This window comes from Protopterus annectens, chromosome 8.part0 (genome assembly GCF_019279795.1).
Source record: "Protopterus annectens isolate FY-2018-M chromosome 8.part0, PAN1.0, whole genome shotgun sequence".
NCBI lineage: Eukaryota > Metazoa > Chordata > Ceratodontiformes > Protopteridae > Protopterus > Protopterus annectens.
The window spans coordinates 136,073,650-136,100,102 of record NC_056741.1 but is presented as its reverse complement, the minus strand read 5'-3'; positions in this window follow the sequence as shown (position 1 = coordinate 136,100,102).

The following is a 26,453-nucleotide window of genomic DNA, read 5'->3' as shown; positions in this document are numbered from 1 at the left end:
CCACAAATATGTAAGTAATTTTACTTCTGTTTTACCAATATGCAAGATGAATGTCTTCAAAACTGATATACATAATGGTGTGTTTTTTCCCCCTACATCTGCAGCTGAGAGGGCTCACAATGTCGAGTCCCATGCCAGGTGCCTGGCCAGGTTGCACAGTGAGGTTGGTAAGTATGGCTTTAGTATGCTAACTGTAGTGCAATAAGCAAGAAAGTGTAATATACTTACCACAATAAAGTATAAACAAAAAAAAGTGTAATGCAATAAATGAGCAATTAGAGACGTAGTGCAATACAGGAACAATAACAACTGAAGTTCAATAAACAATAAACAATATCGATAACAGTAAGTAAAATGGTATTCAGCAATATTGTGTTGTCATAACCATGGCGGTAGAGCTGTATGCATTGCTTTTCTATGGTAGGGTTACTGCAGTCCAGTGTAACACTGTAATAGCTGTAGAATGCAAAAGTAAAGGCCCGCAAACTGTATTGCTTAACTCATTCCCTCCAGTATAACTCTTTTGAGTGTGTACCATTAACACCTAGTGGGTGTGGCCTGAGCCTTTAAAAATTAAGTTATCACCTTACAATTCTAACAAATATTCATTGACAGAGGTCAAATATCAATATAATTGTGTTTGTCATCATGTATACTTAAAGATAAAATATTCTGATACCTTGTGTGTAGCATGGTTTTGGAATTATTAATGCAAGTACGAACAAGTAATATCTGATGCCTAGAGGAGCAGTAGGAGGTAACTGCAGATGCACCTGGAGGCATCTCATACTACTGTCCACGGCGGTCTCCAGGCCAGTATTGGTCACATAATGCTCTTTTTTCCTCCTACTGCAGGTTATAAAGGTATATGGGTGAGGTGTGTGTACTTCACAGATATTTCAACGCAATAACAATACAAAATGTTCACCAGCATTCTTGATACTAAAATCAAGCTGTTTTAATATATGCAGTACGGTTGTATTCCATGCATGTGTGTTTTACTGTCACTGCAGTCAATTATAACACTGTAATAGTTCTAGAATGCAAAAACTATGTCCTGTAACTTGTATTGCTCAACTCTTAGCATGGTTCAATGTTATTTTCAGCACACTATCTGTCATGTAATTTTGACATTTTCTCTCTCCAAGGACAAAGGTATATAGGTGAGATAGCCCATGTTAGCAGATATTGTGATTAGATTTCACAGTGTTTTGAAATCAATAAGAATAACATGTTCACCAACATTGTTGATTCATAACTAATTCTGTCTACTTCCAGTATGGCTGTATTCCTTGCATGTCTGTACTAAGTTTTTGCAGTCAATTATTATATTATTTGCAGATGTATCCTGTAGTCACAGCTATTGGGTTCAATTCTCATGCCTGGCAACTAAGGCATGACAGCTTTCTAATTTATGAACTGTACACAAACATGCCTGTCAAGTGTCATGATTTCTCGTACTGTAATTAATAATACTAAATCTGTCTGTCACAGGATTACCACAGAAATGATTACCTGGAATGTAGAGTATTAGCAAATCTGCTTACAGAACATCTTGGTAGTTGTATAAGTCCACATCATGTGCAAGTGTTCTGTCTAGTTGTGTACCTGCATCTGTTATTGCTTGGTCCATACTGTCCCATGAAACAGCTTCAGAAGTATGTACGTGCTACATCACCTATAGAGACTTTCGGTCACTGTACGTAAAATTGACAATACACACCTGTAGAGTTAATAGTACCACTGTTTTCAGGGATATAATCTGAAATGTCATTAATGGACTATTTTTCTCTCTCTCCCCACCCCTTATCTGCATGTATTTAATATTGTTATATATTATTATGGTATACTATTAACATATATTGTTAGAATAACTATATTTTGGGAAATGTGGTTTATTATTGTTATGTGTTATTATGCTTTCATATGGAGATACCTTGTTAAATTAACCATTTTGTTGGCCTTATGCAGTTTATTATTGTTATGTGTTACTATGTTTTCATATTAACATATGTGGTTACATTAACCATGTGGTTGCCCTTATGCTTTAACTGTTACTGGCATGCAGTTAACATACTGACTGTTCTGTTATTTCATGTTGTGTTATACATAATATGCATTGCTATGTATATGGGTTAATTAATATGAAGTTCCATGCTGTTAATACTTACAATGATTTGTTCATAACTAACCTCAACTTATTGCTATACCTCAACTACCACAGCACATCAAGGTAGGCCTGTTCCGGCTGATCCCTCTACCTTGCCTCAACCGGCCATGGCACCGGGTCCCAGCACGTGTGGGACCTAGACTGGATCATATTGTGTAACATGGCACATACTTTGAACATATGTGAACATGTGGCTGGAGAGTACTGCAGGGCTCCACCAGATATATCAAGGCACCAGAACCATGACTTCAGCAGCCCAAACACACACTCTGGTCTTAGCTTCTGTGTGTGCCTTATTATGGCATTCTTCAGTGGGTGGGTGTGCATTTCTGATGGGTGTCTTCATCCACAGTTCCAGTGCATAGCCAGCATCCCCAGTAAATGGCTATGTGAGATGTCCCCCCCAGCAAATATCTGGTACAGCTGTGCTGTGTGCAAGATATGGGAGTCATGATAACTGCCAGGGCTGCCAGTAGCCACTTTCATGCTAATGCCCTGTTCATTGCACACAACCTGGCAGTTGATGGAGTGGTCCCATTGCAGTTGATCTAGATTCTACCCTCCTCCCAGGGTGGTGCCATGCCCCTGGATTTACTATTCTTGCATGTAGGACTAGCTTAGTCCTGCATGGAAGCGGCCATTTAAGAGCAGGATGGCAGCACGCCATGCATATTAATGAGGCGGGCTACCTGAGCTCCTAATCTTACATGGAGTGCCTAAGAGTGCAGGGGGTATGTCTGAGAGCAGAGGACCGCTCATAGGTGTCCGCATATCCCCAGCAACATTCCCCCATGTGTACAACAGCAATAGCAAATACAAATAAAATAAACAAACCCTTTTTTGTTTTATGAACCTGATTAAAGCTAACCGTAGGTGCGTGGGTGTGCCCATCACTTAGCTACAGTTAATGCAGCTTAAATGGCTGAAGAGGTTAACAAGGAATATATATGTAAATGAAACAATATAGCAATAGTGTACTGGGTAGAGCATTCGCCTTGCGAGCAGGCATTCCTGGTTTGGGTCCCACTGCAGCACGTTCCATTTTCCATGGCAAATCACATTATGACCAATATTTTAGTTGCATAACCCACTAAATAACGTATATTTGTGAAATGGAGAACTGCATTAAATGCACAAGTGAGGTGTCAGTGTCATAATGTTGCAAAGTCCACAGATAAGCACATGTGTCCCATACAGTATGTACACATATATCATGGATACAAATGGAAGGTAAAATGTGTAATGAATGAAAACTCCATACAGCTTCCAAATCCCCCACCTTCCCAAGAACCATGTGATATTACTGTCTATATCAGTGCAATTGTAAGCAGGAGTAAGCACTAGTAATCAAGTGTAAGCACCAATAAGCAGTAGTTCATAGGTTCATAGGTTCATACTAGGCTATCTGCCTTAGGGCATTTACAAGCCTAGCCAGAGTGTGTTTGGCTTTTGCCACCCATTTTAAATGAATTTTGCTATGCCCTTTTTCGAGGTTAGTATACTGTGCCTCTGTCTAACAGTGACACAGAAGTGATACCTGAAGTAAATCTATGATCTCCCATCCACTCATCAAGATTCCTCTTGAAGATAGTCAATGAGGGACTCTGCCTATCCTGGACTGGGATTTTATTCCAGAGTGAAGGGAGCCTCTAGGTTATGAATCTGTCCCTCCAGCATGTCCTATTTATTTCAATGCTGAGGTTCAAGTCTCTCGAGTGCATAGCTCAATGGGATTTGGATTTTCAGAGGTGCAGCATGTCCATTAATTCCAGGTTGGACATGGCTTTATACGTTAGGCACAGATTGCCTCTGAGCAGGTGGTATGCCACTGAGTAGAGCTGGAGTTTCTTTAACCGGGCAGCATATGGCGTCTGTTTGAGCCCTTGGATCCTCTTGGTGAGGTACTTTTGGGGTATTTCCAGTTGCTGCATGTGTCTGGTAAGGTACATCCCAAAAGGGGCATTGTACTCAATTATGGGCCTGATGAGGGATGAGTAAAGAGGCACGATGACCTCCCCTGATCTAGATGTGAATCCCTTCATGATTAGGTGGGCTATATAAAATGTTTTTCTAACCACTTTGGCCACGTGGTTGTCAAATGAGAGATTGCTTTCAACTTGGGTCCCCATGTCCCTAATTACTTCTTCCATACTTAATGGATTACCATCTATGTGGTAATTTGTGGGCACTTTGTTTTTGTCGAAGGGGATGACTATACACTTTTTGGCGTTTAGCTTGAGGCCATGGCTCTGGCACCAGTTGTCTAGTAGTAAGCATATTTAAGCACTAGTAAGCGGGTTTAAGCCTGTTTGCGTGGGGGTAAGCAATGCACACACAGGTTAAGCAATTTTAAGCTAACTCTCTATAAGCATATTTAACCTGAGGTTAGCATTGCTTACCTTTGCACAAACCCAAGCAAACCCACTTACAACTGCTCAAAAGTGCCTTAATCACTCTGTATCTAAGGGCCCTTGTTCAGGCCATCAACAAAATAAACAGCCTTGCAGGTCCTGAACCCAGGACCCTGTACACTATAGTCATAGTAGTTAACCACAAGCCACCACAGAAGAATAAGGTATCACCATGCAAGTCCTCACTATATAAAATCAAACTGAACCTGTGAAAGGAATCAGTATACAGTCATATGTTCTATAACCCCAACATAGCATAAGTATGTTAACTGGAGTACAGCAGTAAGCCCAGAAGTGAGGTGTAATTGTAATAGAGTATTGAAGTCCACAATAAAACACAAGGATGCCATACAGTGTATGAACACATGAATCATGGATACCAGGCATTCATATAAGGTGTAATGAATAATAAATCAATGCCAAAAAGAAAATATAATGCAAAGTCCAATATAAGCAATGCTAAGCATTGTACAGGCCAGCTTAGTTGGTGTAAGCAATGTGTAGGCCAGCTAATCCAATGTGCCCAGTGTTATACCCCCTTTAAACAATGCCAGTCTTATGTAAGCAGGTTTGCCCATAACGTAGCCTTTTCAAAACTGGCTAATCATGGAAAAGTGTGGGAAATCAGTCCTACTTAAACCCAACAGGTGGGAATACATCTCATAACTGGTTGTAGCAACCCCTTGCAGGCACCATGTCAGGAAGGAAAGAGGGAGTGTGCTTTCGGGTGCAGCGCTGGCGGATCCAGGAGTCCAGAGTCATGGCAGGGCTCCTTGTCAAAGACCATGACAAGAGACTGCTGCAGGGCCAGTACCAGGGTTCCCAATATAAGGCAGAAGCCTGGGACCATCTCACTCGTGACCCCACCAATGCCACTGCCATACCCCGAACTGGTGAGCAGGTCAGGCATCACTATGCTGACCTGAAGTAGTGTAAGGGGGACCTCTTGGAGCAGTTGATCCAAGAGGCTAGAACGGCAAGGGATGTCCCAGCTGTGTATAAGCATCACCCTACTATGTGTGTAATAATTGCCAGCCCATGTATATCATGGATACGTATGGCTAAATATTCCTCTTATGTCCTCCACAGCTGCAATTGAGTGGGCTGTGAACCAGGAGGCCCATGGAAGTCACCTGGAGAGGTTGGGATGTGAGGCAGGTCAGTAATACTCTTGCATGTACTGTTATAGGAAATAAATCTAAAAGTATTAGTAAATTAATTGCCTGTATAAAATCTGTATTGTTTAAGGCAAGTACTGCATACACCGGAGAATATGGCAGGAAGAGTCTCATATAGTTTGCATGTAAATAAAAGCATAATAGCCTGAAAATAAAGGTCTAACTGCTGGACTGCATGTGTATACTCTGGTATCATATGGTAATGTACGATTTGCAATCATGTAATAGTACTGTTGTATTAAGCACTGTTACTCACACCGTGCACCATAAATAGAATGTGTAGGAATGCCTATATATGGCTGGTGTAATCCCCAGAGACCATTTAGTACAACTGAGAGAATCATAGACAGAAAACAGGGAGAAGGCAGACAGCAAAACCTGAATAGCACATGCAACTGAGATGTGAACTGTTGTATTTTTAGCACACACACAGTCATGGTTCGAATCCTGGGAGTTGGAGAAGTCTGCATACAGAATCTTACCCTGCAACTGTACAGATACGTCCAGAATGTCCAGTAAAGTGGCCCATATCTGTTGCCTGTCAACCCCCCTGGTAAATCAGTGGGATGATCCCAGTCATATAGGCAGCAAACAGGAAATAAACTGATTGACACACAACTATGAGAACAAAGCTGGCACACTATCACCTCCCCAAAACCTTATGAGAGTAAGAAGCCACATATGTCCCATTTATACCCCAATGTTGTCAAGCTGTGACCAGAGTGCGTATAGTAACAGAGTGAGATGTATGTGCATAATAGTAATGTAGAATCTGGTACTATGTGTGACAACATTCAGGTAGTGCTAACAAACATTTCTCCCACAGGTCTGTCAGATACCAACACTGTGCCCAGAAATACAAGAATGATACCATGTACTGGTACTGTTTACATTGGCATTGTATGGCACTGTGACTGATGCAGTTGCTCTGAATAATGAAGTATTACTCATCACTACTGCCCACACTGTTCTACAAACTATAACTGTCTAGGAAATCTGTATAAGAGTGTTATAATACAAGGTCAGAATGCAAAAGTACAAGAGAATTATAAGACAGAAAGCAGATAGGAGATATACAGCAATATCTATATAGCACACACAACTCTGATGGACAGTCTTTAAGTTGTGGCAGACACAGCCATGGTCTGAATCCTGGGAGTGGAAGTAGGCTGCATACAAAATCATACCCCACAACTGTACTGATAAGACCAGAATGTCCAGTATATGGGGCCAATATCTGCTGCCTGTCACCCTGTCCCCCTGGGAAGTCTGTGAGATGATCCCAGATGTTTAACCAGCAAACAGGAATACAAGTGATTGTCAAATATCTATGAGAACAAACCTGTCACTGTAGCAACTTCAGAAACTGTTAGGAGAGTAATAAGCCAAGTATGTCTTATCTACACCCCTATGTTGTCAAGCTGTGACCAGAGTGTGTACAGTAACAGAGTGAGATGTATGTGCATAATACTAATGTGTAACCTTGAACTTTGTGTGGCAACATTCATGTAGCGCTAACAAACATTGCTCACACAGGTACATCAGATACGAACACTGTGCTGAGAAATAAAAACCTTTATACCCTGTACTGGTACTGTTTACTCTGGTATTGTAGGGAATTGTGAGTGTTGCAGTTTCTCTGAATAATAAAGTATCATTTATCACTGTCACCCACATTGTGCTACATAATATAACTGTGTAGGAAAGCATGTATATGTCACTAAAGGTTGAAGAGGGCAATAGTCTAGATATGTCCCGGTACACCTGCATGTGGTCAAGACATGGCCAGAGTCTCTGCAAAAAGAGTTGGATAGCTATGTGCACAACATCAACCCGAAATCTGAGAGTATGTGTAGAAACAGCTAGTTAGTGTTAACAAACATTCCTTCTACAGGTATACCAGATAAGAGGTGTATACTGCAGGTAAAACCAGTTCATGTATAATGATGAAGACAGCCATATCACTGTCCAAACTAAAACTAGAGGGTAGTGTAGTAATACTTGTAAGGTACAGATTACAGAAATGACTAGAAATGTATTGTGGACTACAGGAATATACTAGTAGTTAATTGACACCCCCCCACCATAGCTCCATCAATAAACTATATACCCACCTCAACCAGTATGTAATGACTCCAATGTTCTGTTTATGTCCTATTGGTTGATAAATATTTATATTTGTTTCCATGCATGTGCTATATTGAATTATTCCATCATTGGTGGCATGGTGGTATTAATGCACCTGCATGCTATTGTTATTACCACTATGGTCCCATATATGCATGTGTTCTGTTTGCTATGCAACTGTTCCATATATGGTGTCTGGGTTAATGGAAATATCTGTGCATGCTGTTATACCTAACCCTGGTGTCTGGGTTAATGGGAATATCTATGCATGCTGTTATACCTATACCCTGGAATGTGTTGATTATTACTAACCCACATATGATGATAAAATCTAAACACTATAGCACGTTTGGGAAGGCAGGTCCCAGCGGACCCACCTGTCCCACCTCAGTTGGCCGTGGCACCGGCACATCTTGGGCCCAATCAGGAACCTCCTCATCCATTGGTCCTGCACCACCTTCTGGTGGAATTGCCTCAGGGGATGGTGCCCCCCCCCAAAGACAGGAACCCGTCACCCATCTCCAGGTCTGGGTCATGGTGAGTAGCGAGCTCAACCAGCAGTTTAGTGATCTGCTACACCAGCTCAAAAACCATGTGTCATGAATAGAGGGTTAGTCTAGCTCTGTGACTCAGCCCCCCCAGCACAGCCACCTAAGAGGCTGTGAAGGTGCAGTGGTGACTGCCCATGGGTGGGGACCTCAGTCCCACTGTTTCCACTAAGGGGCTCATGGGCTTCTGATTTCCCAACACCCCTCCCCATCAAGGTGTTTTCCCCCACATGTGTCATATACCACCCCTGTATGCGTCTGGTTTGTCTTGTGTGTTAATCTACCCAACCTGCCTCCCCAAATATACCTACTATCCCTCCCCGACATCACACTCTCACCTGAAAAAAAAAAATAAAAAAAGGGCAATCTGTTTCCAAAAAAAGATCTAGTCCCATACCTAGCTGTCCATTTCACACATGTATCCACTGGACACATGTAATGTGGTCTAATTGGCATCACAACTTATTATTGTTGTCCTCACCCCTCTCCCAGGGGTGTGAGTGTCCAAATCTACCTCTAAATTCAGTGTATATGCACAGCTGATGGTGTAGAAGAAATGGGCAGCTATGGACCTTCCCTACACTCTTCCTGCACATCCCTAGATATTTTCCCTACTCTCGTTCCCTCTTTGTGCTCCTTTTTCATCATTTTCCTATTCACCTTTTTTTCTTTTCTTTTAAAGAAATTAGCGTGGGGGTAAGTGGGAGTAAGCACTTCTAAGCGGCAGTAAGCGGGTTTAAGCCTGTTTGCACATGGGGTAAGCAATGCCTACACAGGTTAAGCAATTTAAAAGCTGAGTATAAGAAACTGTAACCAGACGTTAGCAGTACTTACCTCCATGCAAACCCGCTTACAACTGCTTAAAAATGCTTTAATCATTCTGTATCCAACGGCCCTTGTTCTACCCAGCAACAAAACAAACAACCTCTGCAAGGCTCAAACCCAGGACTCAGTACACCATAGCCAAACTGACTTACCACTAAGCTATGTGAGATATAAATAACCCTGCTATTTTCACAAACATATCATCCGGCCCAGTCATTTAACTGTACAGGGAATGTATTCCAACATGCATATGTATGTATGTGTGTATATATATTAATATCTAAATATATATATATATATATAAACATTTATACATACATATATATATATATATATATATATATATATATATATATATATATATATATATATATATATATATATATATATATATATATATATATATATATATATATATATATATATATATATATATATATATATATATATATATATATATATATATATATATATATATATATATATATATATATATATATATATATATATATATATATATGTAAGCAGATATATATATCTATACAGGCATATATGGGCATACATCTGCAGATAACAATGGGAACATAACAAAAACATATATGCCCACATGCACTGGTAAGGGGGTTGAGAGTCCCCAAACAACATACGTCTAGTATGAATAGGTACCCCCCCCACAGCCAAACATGTCTGCCCTGCAGTACACTACCAACTGTTGCAGATCCCATAACCAGGACCTGACACGACATGGGCACAAGATGTTAACAATACTTCATCCCACCTGTATGATGTCAGGCTGGTATCAGTAACATATCATGCAGTACAGTCTGGCTCCCATAGGGAATGTACAATGTGGAAGTAATCAACATCCATAGGGTACATATACACAGACACATATATGCAGATGCATATATACATATATATTTATATATATATATATATATATATATATATATATATATATATATATATATATATATATATATATATATATATATATATATATATATATATATATATATATATATATATATATATATATATATATATATATATATATATATATATATATATATATATATATATATATATATATATATATATTTATATACACACACACACACATATATATATACATATATATGTAACTACACATACACACGCAGAGTTATGTATAATAAGATACATATGTAGAAGGTGCACACAACATGGAACGGCCACTAAGCCTACAGTTACCACCTTACCAAATGGACACTGTATGAGCCACCCATACAAATGACAATTGTTGCCTGCAACAGATACCCACAGAGAGGTCAAAGGATATAACACCACACATAGGTTTGCATACATGGAAAAGCTTTATTTGTGTACTAGTACAGTTGTATATGCCATGTCATATAGCTGTTTAGACACCGACATCTATATAAACTGAGTAATGCAACTGTGAAACAGTTATACTAATACAGTAGTCCAGAAAGGTTTACAAATGTTGCTGTCCAAGCTGAGGCCTTCAAGTAGTACAATAGTAAAGACAGACTGGGCCACAGGATACCAAACAATCAACAGTAAGTAATACAGAGGTATAGTTCAGCAGCCTCTATCTACACTCTGTAGACAATCCCTAGGGGATAAAGACCTCAGCTGACACAATGGGATGTAACTGTTACATATAACAATGCATAACTGACACCATCACAAGCACAATGACAAACAGAACAGTATGTATGGCAAGAGACAGTAGGCCTGCATTTATCCAAGGTGGATTGTATGGTAATGTTCATCCAGATACCTTAAGGCAGCTTATCCCTGATACCTCACATGTTGTAACAGACTAGGTTAGTTATGGTGCATCCCCCCCAGACTCAATAATACAGGGCCATATACCACTGTTACATACACTGACCTCTGGAGTGCCTAAGGGCACACATGTATTGTGTAGGTGAAGCCCACACATATATGGCCCCAACCCCACAGTATGTGTGGGGGACACAACAGCTGTGGACTGATGGCAGGAATGGCAGCATGACATATTCACAGCCCACTACAGAACAACCCCTGACAGCATGTCATATGTGCAAAGCCTGGTATGTAGGTGGAGGACAGAGGCTGGAACACAGGCTCATATGTGGAAAACTGTTGTCATACACTAAGTAAGTCACTAGTGTTACAGGATAGTCTGCAACATACCCTTAGTCAGGAATTTGAAGTTAGAAACAGAAATGGATGTAGCCACGTACTGATAGCATTCAACACACACACTGCCAGTGAAATATCTGACACAAGACCTGTGTGGTGGACAGACAAAACATAATTGGCACACCTCTGGCCATCAAGAGGATAGACCCACAGTTGAGAGTTATGCAGACAGACTGCATTCCAAGTTAAACTAGTATGTACACACAAACCCTGTAACACCAGTACTATACAATGCAAACAACAACTCTACTCACACTCTGTCTATAGTTCTAGAACCTTCTACAAATATGTAGCTGGCCTGAGTGTGCAGGTTCTCCTGTGAGAGGTATTGCTAACTGCTGTCTGTAACACTGATACCCACATACAGGAAGGATGTCCATCACACAGGAAAGGTAAAGGGACCACGCCCACATGATGTAGGGATTTATAGTAGGTGGTTGCCATGACAGTGGTAATTGGAAGTACTACACAGCAGGCTGCATGCACGTAGCAAGTGGGGGACACTGATTGGTGCAGAGGTCATCACCTGATCATGTGCATCACCTACAAAATCCATGCTGCAATCTAGTCAAAGCAGTACAATCCATTTACTGGAGAGAGACCGAGAGAGAGAGTGAGAGAGAGAGTGAAAGTGGAAGTGGAAGCGGAAGCAAAAGCCAAAGCCAGAGCAAAAAAAAAAAAAAACATTACTTACATCCTGCATATAATCCAGAACAGACATCATTCCCACAACAGGTATGTGAAGTATATATGCATGTAATTGAATGTACTACTTTGTCCATAATAATGGGATAGATGATGTGGAATGATTTATATGTGCCATCAGGTGTTGTTGTAATGATGTTCAACTGACCAACCCCTATGGACAATAGTGTCTGTCCCTGTGGGTAGTGGGCCATAGCCATCAACTGTGCAGATCAGCACTGACTGACAAGATGTGAGCCATCATAGTATGTATTGTGTAATGGGAAGTATGCATATTACGTGACCAATAGCTGGTGGTGGAAGTAATGCCATTATGATGGACACGTGGGATCCACAGCCCACCCCTTGCAGGATACTCAGGTTAATCTGTGATGTAGCATGCAGGAATGCCATAGGTGTGTAATAGGGTTACCTGCAATCTGGACCTACATATACCCCCCTAATGTCAGGCTGTGTCCATATGTGGCACCTGTCTGTGTTGTAGCAAGGCAGAACAGTGCAGCTGTGCAGGAAGGTGTTGTGAGATTGTGGACCTGATGTCTGAATGTACCCCACATATAGGTATGCATATATGTACATATGTACACATATATAATATAAGAACATATATATAATATATGAACATATATATATATATATATATATATATATATATATATATATATATATATATATATATTGACATGTATGTCCACAAATATGCAGATACCTATGTGCAGACATATATATGAGCACATATATACATCACATGTATCTACACATATATAGATATATGCCTGTATGCACGTTTACATATATACAAACATACACACAAACATATATGTATGTAAATACATGTCCTCTAAATTACTACCACAGTGATGCATGCTATGTGCGAGGCAACAGCACACATAGCAATACACTCAGATATCTACAGCTAGCAGTGTGTGCAACATGGATGGATATGTCACATGTTAACCCCTTGTTGGGACTACATTGCCCTCGTCTGTGAAGTATGGAATGGGAAAATGGGGAAGTATGGCAGGAATAGTTGTGGAGGTGGTCAGGGTTGGTAGATATAGAGGACAGTCTACAGGGGTGGTAAGTGACACATGTGGTCTGTAAACACCTTGGATGGTGTGTGTGGTCTGTGATGTGGAGACCCCATGGACCCCAATATGGACACAATGGGAACAAGCCTCCCACCCATTGCTACTCACAACAGCAGTCCATGTCCTGAAGGTTTATAATGCATATATTTCTCTACTTGGCACCCCCCCCTTTTTTATTCATTGTTCATGTACTAGTCCAAAGTGTTTTTCATGTGACAATTTTTACTGTTTTTATTGGTTGTTTTGAATATTTAAGTGGAGTAAGCACAACTGTTTTTATTAAAGTCTGATGAAGCATTCTGAGCAACGCGAAAGCGCTTACTGTTCAAGGAATAAAGGATTTTACTTCAACTCTGATTTGCAGTTTCCTGGTTGGCTTCGATTGTCTTGGAGTATCTACCTCTTTTTGTTTGGACTTCATGTCCTGAAGGTGCCTGGCCTGGAGGCTGAGCAGGAGGAGCATGTCAGCCCTGTGAATGTGTACTGGGTGCCTCAGACTGATGTAGCACATCCAACGTGTGTCTGTGGAGCCTGTTATGGAACAGACCCTAGACCTGACCTCATGGGACAGGAACATGTCTGTGTGTGCCCCTGTGGGGGCAGCATCCCCTGGGTTGGTTCCACCTGACAGTATTGCTGGACCAGTACATGAGGAGGCCCCAGGGTGGGACACACATGTGATGTGTCCAGGTTACATGGGCAGATGGGTTTGGAGAGGTGGTTCTGCTAGACAATAGTACATATACATGTTATTGTGTCACTGTTATAGAACATATGTTGGTAGTAATAGTCTACACAATCCCAGAACATGTCCAACAGCATTCACGGATATCCCCAATAACACAGAATGTCAGATGTGCAGCAATCACAAAGCAGCCATACCACAGGCATATATGGAACCATAGTGGCCCTGACAATGACATGCAGGTGAATAGTCTGTAACAGACCAGCAATGATAGTATCCACACAGGGATGACTACAATCACATAGCAGAAAGTGTGGTATAATACAATATCTGTCCCACTAGTAGGTAAGCTGCAGCCATACCTAATGAGTTGTGTGTACAGTGTGTTGTAGCTGATATGGTGGGGGTGACAGAGATGTGTATTAAGAACTGTGATAACCTTACTGTATGAGTTGCTTAGACCTGTTTCCATCTTTATGTCTTTCAGCCAAGATGTCACATGCACATTTGCCAACATATTCAGCAGCCAAAAATGAAGTGCTGAACACATACGTAATCCAGCACTACCCTGTACTGTTTGGCAGTGCCACCCATGACCAGCAAGAGTGGACTGCCCTGTGGAACAACTTAGTCCACAGCGTCAATGATGGACTGCACAACTGCAGTTACGAGCAGGTCTGGCATCATTGTACTGACCTGCTTCACAATGCCCGTAGGCATGCTGCTGTAGTCTGGAGTGATCACCTCACCACAGGGGGCATGCCATACACCCCCCTGACACGTGTGAAGGAGCTCCTGGCCAGCCTCGTGGCACCTGCCCATCTGGTCAGCCACCAACTGCCAGACACCTTTGTGGAGGTGGGTGCCACCCACACACCATCCGAGGAGCCTGCAGGTAAGGACACAGGGCACATCAGTAGACCACTTTCATATACATCCGCATTGCTACAGGTAGATCATGCATATCTGACATGTCATAAATATATTGTGTTGCTGCATAGTAGTGATAAACAGATGTCCACATGTGGAAGTATTGTGGAAATGTACCATTGATTTATTGTAATACTGCACCCATCCTGTAGCACTGCCACAGATTTGCACACTGACATTGCATCTCTCACCCTCTTATGTAGGTCCCTCTGGGATACCACCAAGGCAGCAGCCTGTAACTGGTGAGTATGGTTTCTGTAGATGCTTGCCAATACACTGGGCATGTAATGGCGATGGTATATTCCATGCACACATTTAATACACCTACCCTGAATGCATGCTGTACATGTACATGTATTGTTGCTGTGAAATGCACGGCGTCACAGGGATGACCATGATGGGGTATTGGAAGGGTATGTCAGACACCTGCATAATAACTAACATCCTGTCATTGCGCAGTGTGTCCACAGGGAGTAACATAATGATGGGAGACATGGCCTACAGTAGGGACATGTTCGGAACAACACCCATATACAGTGAAACACCAGTGTGTATATACCTGTAGGGCAATGACAACTGCTGCAGAGATGCACTATGGCATAACCCATTACAGTAGTCCACATTATCAGCTGGGACTAGGCTGTAACATGTGGTGTTCAGTGTATGGGACACTGCAAAGTGACACACATGTGTAGGACTTACTTGTCATGCATCTGCAAATAGGCTGAAGGAAGGGGTTGTCAGCATGACACACCAGTGCGCTGAATCAGGGATCCTAAGGATGCTAGGTATGGCTCTATCTGCACATAGTCAGGTTCAGGACCTGTGGCAGCCATAACCCTACCCCCACAACAATAGTGACAGCAGTGTGTGAACACCATGGGATGTGCACATGAGTAGACCTTGCAGTCATGCAGAATAGGGGGACATGTTTAGGGCAGACTGAACATACACTGGCAAATGCAGATGGCCCACACTGGTATACCACTGCCAGGAGTAGTGATTGCTGTAGTACACACAAGCAGTGCGATAAACCGTCATGATAAGGGTGTGCACACATATGCCCACACAGTGTGTATGTATTGTGGTCAGCAGTTGCACACCTAATACAATCCATAGACACTGCATGTGAAAGTACAGGACATATGTCACATATCAGGCTCATGTACTGCTAAGATATGCAGTGATGTGGTCCCATGGCAGATCAAGGATGGGTGTGTCAAATCAATAAAGGTGTGTACACCCCCCCCCCCATAGCCATGGTATGCTCTGATGGCTGTCAGTGTAAGAATATTGGATTGGTCATACATGGTCCGCTGATGTTGAGAGCTGTGCATCAGACATTAGGCATTCACAAATTACATCTGTCCACATATCATACCAGGTATGTGTTGCTGGAATATATAGGGGCTGTGAACATTAAAGTTGACATAATCAACACAGTAGTACACATTCAGCAATGGGCCATACACCTGTGACGTGTGGTGCGCAGTACATGGCAGGATGCAGAACAGGTGCACAGAAATACCGTGTTCATGGGTGCAGTGGTATCCAGGGGAAGGGGCTTCACCTAGTGACACAGCACATGCATCACACACATGCATACTGCTGTCAGCATGGATTAACTATAGCTGCACTGCATGCTGTCTGGTACCACATGTTATGAATGTTGACAGAGGGCTAATAGGAGGACTGTGTGTACTTTCATTGTGCAACCTCACCTGTATGTGTGTGTGTGCATCCAGGTGGGTAGTCAGTTTGTCTGTAGGGTCACTCTGGTGAAGTGGAGGAAGGTTGATGCATGTAGGATGCTTGTGTGCATGTGTGTGTTTGTGTGGCTGGCCATGTATGCACATGTGTGATTGTGGGGTGTTCATACAGCAGTGCCTCCCTCTGAGATCATGCAGTACATGTACATGGATTGCCACTTAACACACCAGGAATACCTGTCATGTGTGTAATCACAGAACAGCTGATAGTGTAATATGGTCTGTAGCATGGAACACGCATCCAGAGGGAAGGTAGATACCAGGTATATCCTTAGTATCGCATTCAGCAGAGAGGTCACCTACAATCCACATATGCAGCACTACAGATGCATTTGGGAAGTACTAGTCAACACCAGGAAGTGTATCTAAATATTACAGTTGTCACATGATAGGCTGAAGGATCAGCATATCTGGCATGTACTGAGCATTGCATACACATGACACACCAGTGCGTGATATTATGGATAGAAGATAGTAGCCCACACATATAGGGGCCATGCTCATGGTGTCCAGACATACACAGGGTGCATACCGAATGACAGCAGGAGGCCATGTAAAACCACTACACACAGGTCAGGCAGGTAAAGTAGCAACAGGCCTTGTGTAGTGACCACTTGTGTAAGCATTTAGAGGACTGATATATTAATGAGTGGTATCAATGTGTGTATGTTAACAAGTGTGATGTAGGATGGGGTATCACACGGACACATACATGGCACTGTCTGTAAAGCCATGGACAGGTAGGTATTCAGGAGGTGTGTGTGTTTGTGTGTGTGTGTGTGTGTGTGTGTGTGTGTGTGTGTGTGTGTGTGTGTGTGTGTGTGTGTGTGAGTGTGTGCGTGTGTGTACTCCTAGGCAATGCTGTACAGGTTTTAAAGTGCATTTATTGTTTTCCTCCACAGGTGGCGAGGTGGGTCAGGGTCCATCCTGCATGCAATCTGATGTTGCTGTCCATACAGACACCAAAGATGATGATAGTACTGTTGAGGCACATTTGGGGTTTTCAGGGGCCGACACTGTGCCAACATTTGACATTCCCCTTTTAGCCACCCCTACCCCGCACATGGTTTCAGTGCCTATACACACCCCATCACCAGTGGCCATAGCGGAGGGACAGCTGGCATTTGGTGGCAGTGTACAGGAAAGTGTGGTAACCATACATATTGTGTCCGTTTGCAGCAGGCATAGCCAGATGTATGGCAGGGCACCACATAGGCAGATGTCCCAGGGTGCTCTTGGTAGGGCCACTGGACATCATGCCCCTAGCAGAGGCAACATAGCTTGTGCCAGCAGGCACATGTTTCAGGCTGTTATGGCGGTGCAGGCACATATAGAATGTTACCACAGACAGGGACTGAGGCTGCAGAAGGCTGCTCTCACATCTGCAAATGACAACACCTGTGAATTGGCTGGTGCCATCCATGGATTAACTGAGTTCATGGATAGATGGTCTGGTGAGATGATGGCCTTTATCGACCGTGGTCTGTCCATGCTTGAACATGTGGTGGGAGTGTGGCGATGGCCACGTGGACATAGGCCAGCAACACCAACAGCTGGTAGTCAACATGGACATGCTAGGACACCAAGGGGCTCCCATAGTGGCAGTACCAGCCCCGGCACTGCGAGGGAGTACTGTCCACACCACACCACAGCAGGCCATGAGCATGTGGTCCTGGCCAGTCCCAGGAAGGACCTGGTACCAGCGGACATTTGTCATCATCAGGTAAGAGTAGCACATCGAGGCCTGCACCTGGATGTGCCCATGGAACCCCTGGCAGGCACAGTCCATGTGTCTGTGGCTGAAGGCAGTGAACTGCACACCCCGCAAAGTATGTTTTTCAGCTGTCCATAAACACCTGTGCAGGGCAGCCACATGGCAGAACTGTGTGCATGCATACCCACACACTATGCAAACACACCTAGTGCAATCCCATAACTACACACACCACATCACCATACCCAGCTCACCACAGTACATCCCTAACCCACACACATGGTGTCTCCATACCATCAATGCAGGGACAGGCTGATATGGTTCTGATGCACATGGTGACTGTACTACAGTGTACCACACAACTCCAATGTAACAGGTTGTAGGGAGTAAAGTGTAATGCATATATGGCAGGTAGTGTAGCCGTCCCACAATGATACCTTATAGCTTTTAGTAACACTAGTTGGTTGTGTTTTCTATAATGTTATCCATTTGTGTTGTAGGTGTACGTGTCAGCACAAGGATGCCCTGTGCATATGATGATACCTGTGCCACATCCCTGTCAGCCATACTATCAATGCAGGGACAGGTTAACATGATTCTGATGCACATGGTGACTGTACTACAATGTACCACAGTACTTCAGTGCAACATTTTGTAATGAGTAAAGTGTAATGCATATATGGCAGGTAGTGTAGCCATCCAGCAATGATGCATTATAGCTGTTAGTAACACTGGTTGATTGCAGTCCCTATAATGTTATCCATTTGTGTTGTAGGTATACATGTGTCAGCATGAGGATGGCCTGCAGTCATATTCCACAACTGGGAATGGCACTGTGTTGACACCATGGTTGTGACATATCTGGGGTACAGTTAAACACATGTTTCTGGTTACTAAAATGGTTATTGCCTGTACCACATGGACAGATGACCTTCTGATGCATGTATACCTGCAACCTGATGTAGACCCATCAACATACACGCACACTGTTACTTGGCAACACTGGGACTAGATCACTACCTAGCTATGTAGTGTTACTGAAGTGTGTGGCTTACATTGCACACACCACACAGCATTTAGGGTGAGGTGTGTCCCAGGTTACATGTTACATACAGAATATCCTCAGACATGTACAGTATGCTAATGAGGGATGTAATGGGTGTATATGGACAATACATAGTGTGACATACCATCATATACATATTAACAGACACATAACAGCCAGACACACATCCAAGATACCAGGGCCTGTCACTGCTAACAACTTGACCATGTGTCCTATGTGTTACAGGTAGGCTGCAGACAGCACATGCATAACTGGCTTGGATTGTGGCATCCGTTACCTGTATGGTTGATGGTGACAGTGGTAACCATAATTTGGTGCATTGGACATATACCGGGTGTACCTTGGTGTAATGACAGTGTACACAGCACCCATATCCCCCAGTGGATATTGTACTCAATGAAACCCATGGTGATACTCTGCTATACCCACCATCACACATTGGCCGTGACTGCCATACAACCCATAGTACACCCCAACAGTGGTACTACAGGGATATGCATCTAATGCACATACCACATGCATAGTAGGGTGCTGCATTGTCATGCCTTACCTATGGGCAGTAAAACACTATATGTACTACTGTGTGGCAATAGGTATTATAATAGGAGTATATGGACTAGGAATGCTGTACCCTACAGATATTCGGACATGCACAACTACACACACATGCCAGAACACAAAGGATATCCCATGCTTATCAGCCCATTTGTATAACACTGTTGTGCTGGTATTGCAAGGCTCATGTAGCCAGTATGGGAGAGTGTTTAACACGGTACATGTAATGTCCCACACAGCAGCAGCCACAATTGACTATGGCAATGGGTGTTGCATTGATTGTGAAGGCCCTCATGGAATTCCCAAGTACAGGTGTGCTAACACAGAGACACTGCTATACTCAATCATGCACACATAAACATGTGTCAGTACAGGGGTACATCGCTGCAGGTGGTCATAGCTGTGTACCTAGCTATTGTCCAAGGGGAGATGAGTTGTATAGGGGTTGTGTGTACAGTGTTATCCTGCCACCTGCCAGGTGGCAGCAGGCAAGCTCTCAACAGACACTACTGTGGTGACCCTCAGGGTGAGAATGACATGCATCAGCCAATCCTCCAGTTGCCTCCTGTACATGGCCACTGAGGCGATCAAGTTGACATGTATGCAACATGCATTACAACACATGGTTAGTGTCTGTGATCGAGACCTGTACCCAAGCATGTTCTGTTGACTGTGGTAGTGTAGTGGAGGTACCTGTGGCATGTGATGCTTACAGGGTGACATCTCCTATATGTGCCAGTTCTTACACAGCTGGGTAGACATGTCAGTGTCAATCAAGCTTGGTTGCCTGTACATATTCCAGCTGGATACTTGTCATCTGCACATCTGTACAGGGACTGGCAGTCATCAGCTTGGCAAGGAGCTATGCAGTAGCATGAGTGTGTTGACAGATAGACGTCTGACAAAAATATGTATGCCATAACTACATGTTGGAAGCCCTCACTAACATGTGCTGTACAGATGGTAGTCTACAGTTACATTCCACATGACAGATCATTACCCAGTAAAGGGTATATACTGTGACACAGCTCACACACCAGGGATACAACAGGGAGGCCTGAGTGTCCAGCTATGCCTGCAGGTGTGCTGTTGTCAGTACTACATTTACCACTCTGCTCTTGCCTGGGTTAGCACTGTCAACAGTAGTACTGCCATGATAAACTACATGCCAGTGTGACAGCATGTACCCTGGGCTACTACACCTGTATATAACACATTCACATGGATAACAATGCTGTACAGGCCTCATATATGTCTGTGTCCCACACATGACACTCACACCCCTTGCTACTGTAATGACAGTACATAGACACATGTATTGTACATGGCATTACATACACTTACTACAGATTATCAGACTGGGTGGTATGACCTGGTTACAGGGCTAAGCCATGCTTAGTAAGTATCAACATTGCTGCAATAAAACAGCTGAACTGATTTGTGCATTAGTAAGTTCATAGGTTCATAGGTTCATAGGTTCATACTAGGCTATCTGCCCTAGGGCATTTATAAGCCAAGCCAGAGTGTGTTTGGCTTTCGCCACCCCTTGGAATGAGTATACTGTGCCCATTTTAAGGATTAGTTTACTGTACCTCTGTCTAACAGTGACACAGAAGTGACCCCCGGTATAAATCTATGATCTCCCATCCACTCGTCAAAATTTCTCTTGAAGAGAGTCAGTGAGGGGCTCTGCCTAACATGGACTGGGATTTTATTCCAGAGTGAAGGGAGCCTCTGGGTTATGAATCTGTCCCTCCAGCATGTCCTATTTATTTCTGTGCTGAGGTTCAAATCTCTTGCTCACGTAGCTCTGGTGGATTTGGATTTTCTGAGGTGGAGCATGTCCATTAATTCCGGGTTGGACATGGCCTTGTACGTCAGGCATAGATCGCCTCTGAGTAGGCGGTATGCTAGTGAGTAGAGCTGGAGTTTCTTTAGCCAGGCAGCATATGGCATATGTTTGAGTCCCTTGATCCTCTTGGTGAGATACTTTTGGGGTCTTTCCAATTGCTGCAGGTGTCAGGTAAGGTACATCCCAAATGGGGCATTGTACTCAATTATGGGTCTGATGAGGGAAGAGTAAAGGGGCACAATGACCTCTCCCGATCTAGATGTGAATCCCTTCATGATAGGGTGGGCAATATAGAAGGTCTTTCTAACCACTTTGGCAATGTGAGTGTCAAACGAGAGGTTACTGTCAACTTGGGTCCTTAGGTCCCTAATTACTTCTTCCGTACTTAATGGATTACCATCTATGTGGTAATTTGTGGGCACTTTGTTTTTCCCAAAGGGTATGACTATACACTTTTTGGCGTTTAGTTTAAGGCCATGGCTCTGGCACCAGTTTTCCATTTCTATGAGACCCTTTTGAAGGATGCTTGTGTCCTCTGGAGAATCAGTTATGGTGCCCAGTTTGCAGTCATCTGCGAACTTGGTCAGCCACAATCCTCCCATGTTTGCCTGTACCTCAGAAAAATAAATGTTGAACAAGAGAGGTCCCAGGACCGAGCCCTGTGGGGCGTCACTTGTGACTGGTTTAGAGTCTGACATGGCTCCAGCAGTTCTGACCTTGTGGGTTCTTTCCTTGAGCCAGTTTGCAACCCATCTTATGGCATAGGGGTTTATATTTAAGCTGGAGAGCTTGTCTATGATGCCCGAGTGGGATATTCTGTCGAAGGCTTTTGCAAGGTCAAGGTAGGCTGTGTGAACTACCTTACCCTCGTCAATGCCTTGGTGACTGTTTCAAAGAAGTTGACCAGGTTCAAGAGGCAGGCTCTGCCCTTAACAAAGCCGAATTCGGTAGGATCCAGTGTCTGTAGGTCCCCAATGTCTTTGTTAATGAGTTCCATAATGATCCTCTCCATAGCTTTGCAGACCATGCTCGTCAAGCTTATGGGGTGGTAGTTTCCAGGGTCCGTAGAAGCACCTGCTTTGTGGAGTGGGACCACTGTTGCTGTACGCCATTCTTTGGGTACATATCCTGTAGTAAGGCTGAGATTAAACAGCTGCCTTATGAGTGGGTTTAGCTCTTCTTAGAGTTCATGTAGCATGCAGCCCGGGACACCGTCTGGTCCTATTGATGCTGTGTTTTTAGCTTTGAAGAGGGCGGCTCTCACCTGGGCATCTGAGATGTCAGGGAGGCAACACTCTGCTGGGTTAGATATTTGTCCCTTTGGGGGGGAGGGGGGAGAAAAATTTGCACTGAACCTGTCTGCCAGTACGTTGGCAATGTCTGTGGGTTCAGTATATTTTTTTGTCATCCTAGACTAACTCTGAGCATATCTGGGAGTTTCTACTCAGGTTTCTAACATAACTAAGGAAATCCTTGTGATTATCTTTAGTGTCTTGTGCAATTTTTCTCTCAAAGTTGGCCTTGGATGATTTTATGAGTGATCGTAGTTTTGTGCTAGTACTGATCAGAGATGCCTTCCCTTTTATGGATTTTGCTCTATCATGTAGTAGCTTCCTCCTTCTGTTGTATAGCTTATTAATCTCTGGGGTCCACCAGACAGGACGCCTGCCTTTGGGGGAATGGGTCTTGGCTTTATTTGGGATTGCATGATCCATGCATTCCTGTAGGTGTCCATAGAATGCGTTTATAAAGGATTCAGCAGAGTGGGCTGTGGTTTCCACTGGCCCGGGGGCCTTGAAGGATTCCACTTCATTCTTAAAAAGTGTGAAGTCAGCTTTTGAGAAGTTCTTCACTGTGGTCTTCTGTGCTGGGGGTGGGGGCGGGATGTGGATTTCCCGGGAGATTAATTTATGGTCCAATCTTACCAACGAGGGGTATACTTCAGGTATGGAGCATTGTGTCCCCATGTTTGTGATGATCAGGTCTAATATGTTTTCCCCTCTTGTGGGAGAGGTGACTAGTTGTTCGATAGCATTTGAGTTTATGAATTCTAGGAACCTTTGGGCTAAGGTATTGGGGCTTGAGTAATGCTCCCAGTCTATGTTTGGGTAGTTGAAGTCCCCCAATATGATGGTGTTTGGAGAGACCTTCATATTCCCCAGTGTCTTTAGGAAGGCCAAGTGGGGTTCTTGAGTTTGAGAGGGTGGTCTGTAGCATGCTACAAACTGGAGGGCAGTTGTGCCTACTGTTAGTTGCACACGGATAGTCTCCGATGCTTCGTGCATTGCCACTAACCTGGAGGTGTGGGTATCCTTGATGAATATGGATACTCCCCCTCCTTTTGTGGTTTGGTCCAAGTTCTGGGGCCAAAAAGCATGATATGAGGTATAACCTGGTAGTGCTGGGGTGCTCTCTGGAGCCTTGAACCAGGTTTCTGTCACTGCACAGACATCGATGTTCTCCATACTGAGGAGGGCTTCAAGAGCGTGCATCTTGAGGTTTAGACTTCTGGCGTTAAGCAGCATTACCCTTAGTTTCTTTTTACTTGTGTTTTTTAGGGAGGTGGGTTTGTCTTTTGAGCCTTGCCTAAAAAAGGCACTATGGGGGTGGCAAGAGCCTTTGCCAATATCCGAAAGCCCAGGGGTGACAGGTGCAAGCCGTCCCTTGCGAAGCAGCGTGGATTGTTGAGCATGTCATCCCAAGCAGACAGACATTGGATCCCCTTAGAATGACACCAATACTTAAACCAATTGTTAAAATTGATCATTTTGTCTTTGTACTGTGGCATCATTCTTGGTGAGGGTAAGATGCTGCTCAAGGTCAGGGTCATACCGGCCTGGGCTACATAATCAGAGAGCTCCTCTATGTCTCTTTTCATGTAGTCCAGGGAGGTACATCTCAAGTCATTCACACCAGCATGGACAATGACTGAGTCATATTTGTACCTGCTTTGGAGTGACCTGAGTGCTTGTGTTATGTGGCGGATTCTAGCACCCGACAGGCAGCTTACTGTGACCTTTTCCTTGTTCAGCCTGGTGAGCGGGACGTCAGTGTGTCTGACTATAGAGTTACCTATTACAAGTGTGTCAGGTATGTTGTTTAGCCTTAAGGGCTGTGACTGTTTGGCACACTGACTTTGTGAATTATGTGTTGCCTGTGTTTTGTTTTGAGGTAGTGGTTGCTTGGATGTCTGCTTTGGAGGTCTCTGTTACTTTGGTAGATTTTTATTTAGAGCCTCTGAGTATGTTTTTGTGTGTTTATGTGTTTGGTTTGCAGTTGTGGTAGGTCTATGTGAGACTGGATTTGTGGTGTGTGTGGTTTCCTTCTCCTCCTGACTGGTTATGCCAGTACTGAGTCGAGAGAGCTCAGCCACCAGTTTGGCTATATGGTTGCATCTCTCACATTTATTTGTATTTGTCGGGAGGAGGAGAGGGTTGTCTGTGTACATGAGGCAGTTGTAACATTGCTTCAAGATTCCCAGATTCACCAACTGAATTGGTAAGTGAAGCCTACACTGTGTTAGCGCCCATACATTTAACCATAGCTCAGCACTGTTTAGCTTCGTGCAAATACATTCAAACATGCTTAAAGCTGCCTTAGCATCTCTGTATTCAACAGCCCTTGTTCTGCCCAGTAACGAAATGAACAGCACTTGCAGGTCTTGAACCCAGGACACTGTACACTGAAGTCACAACACTTAACCACTAAGCCATGGCCCTGCTGAAGGCAGCTAGCTGTCAATACCGATATTGAGTAGTATTGCACAATTGCCTTCAGCTCCTAAATTGTGTAGTCCTTGTTATTAATATGACTGTTGCATCACATATGTTGTTTTACCATAATGTACACATAGCAGATACATATGGTGAGATACATCCGGATGGGTATACACAACCGTGAGGGCTACTCATGGCAGGAATATGGTTGTATACATATAATAGGTCTATATAAGTCTACATGTACATACACATGTATACCCATACATATGCTTGTATACACATCTGTATAGTGCAACATATATATGGCCATGTGTACATCTCTTCATATGCACACACACACACACACACACACACACACACACACACACACACATATATATATATATATATATATATATATATATATATATATATATATATATATATATACATACACATCTACTTTAGTCGATCAAACTTTTGCAAGTTTGAACCATATATGGCCAAGACCATATGTTCGAACTTGTAAAAGTTCGAAAACTGACATAAAACCACAAAAATAAAAAAAAACACAAAATTAAACGTCTATAGCAGGAGGGTTACACCCCCCCCTGCACCCCCCACATGGAGGGGCTTCACCCCCACACCCCCTTACTTAAATATACCAACTCCGAGATTGCACTACATTACGGAAATGGGAGATCTTCCCTTTCCGCTCTGTACGGAGATCTCCATTCAATCAGGTTGGACATTTACAAGTTCGAACATATGGTCTTGGGCATAGGTGGTTCAAACTTATAAATTCAAACAAGAAAAAATTAATACAGGCGCTGTTCTCCAGTAGCAATAAAGGCTTTCCTCTTCCGTAAAATTGAAAACAATAGTTCTATTGTACCAAAGTCCAAAAATCCAAACGGCCCCCAGGTCAATATTTCA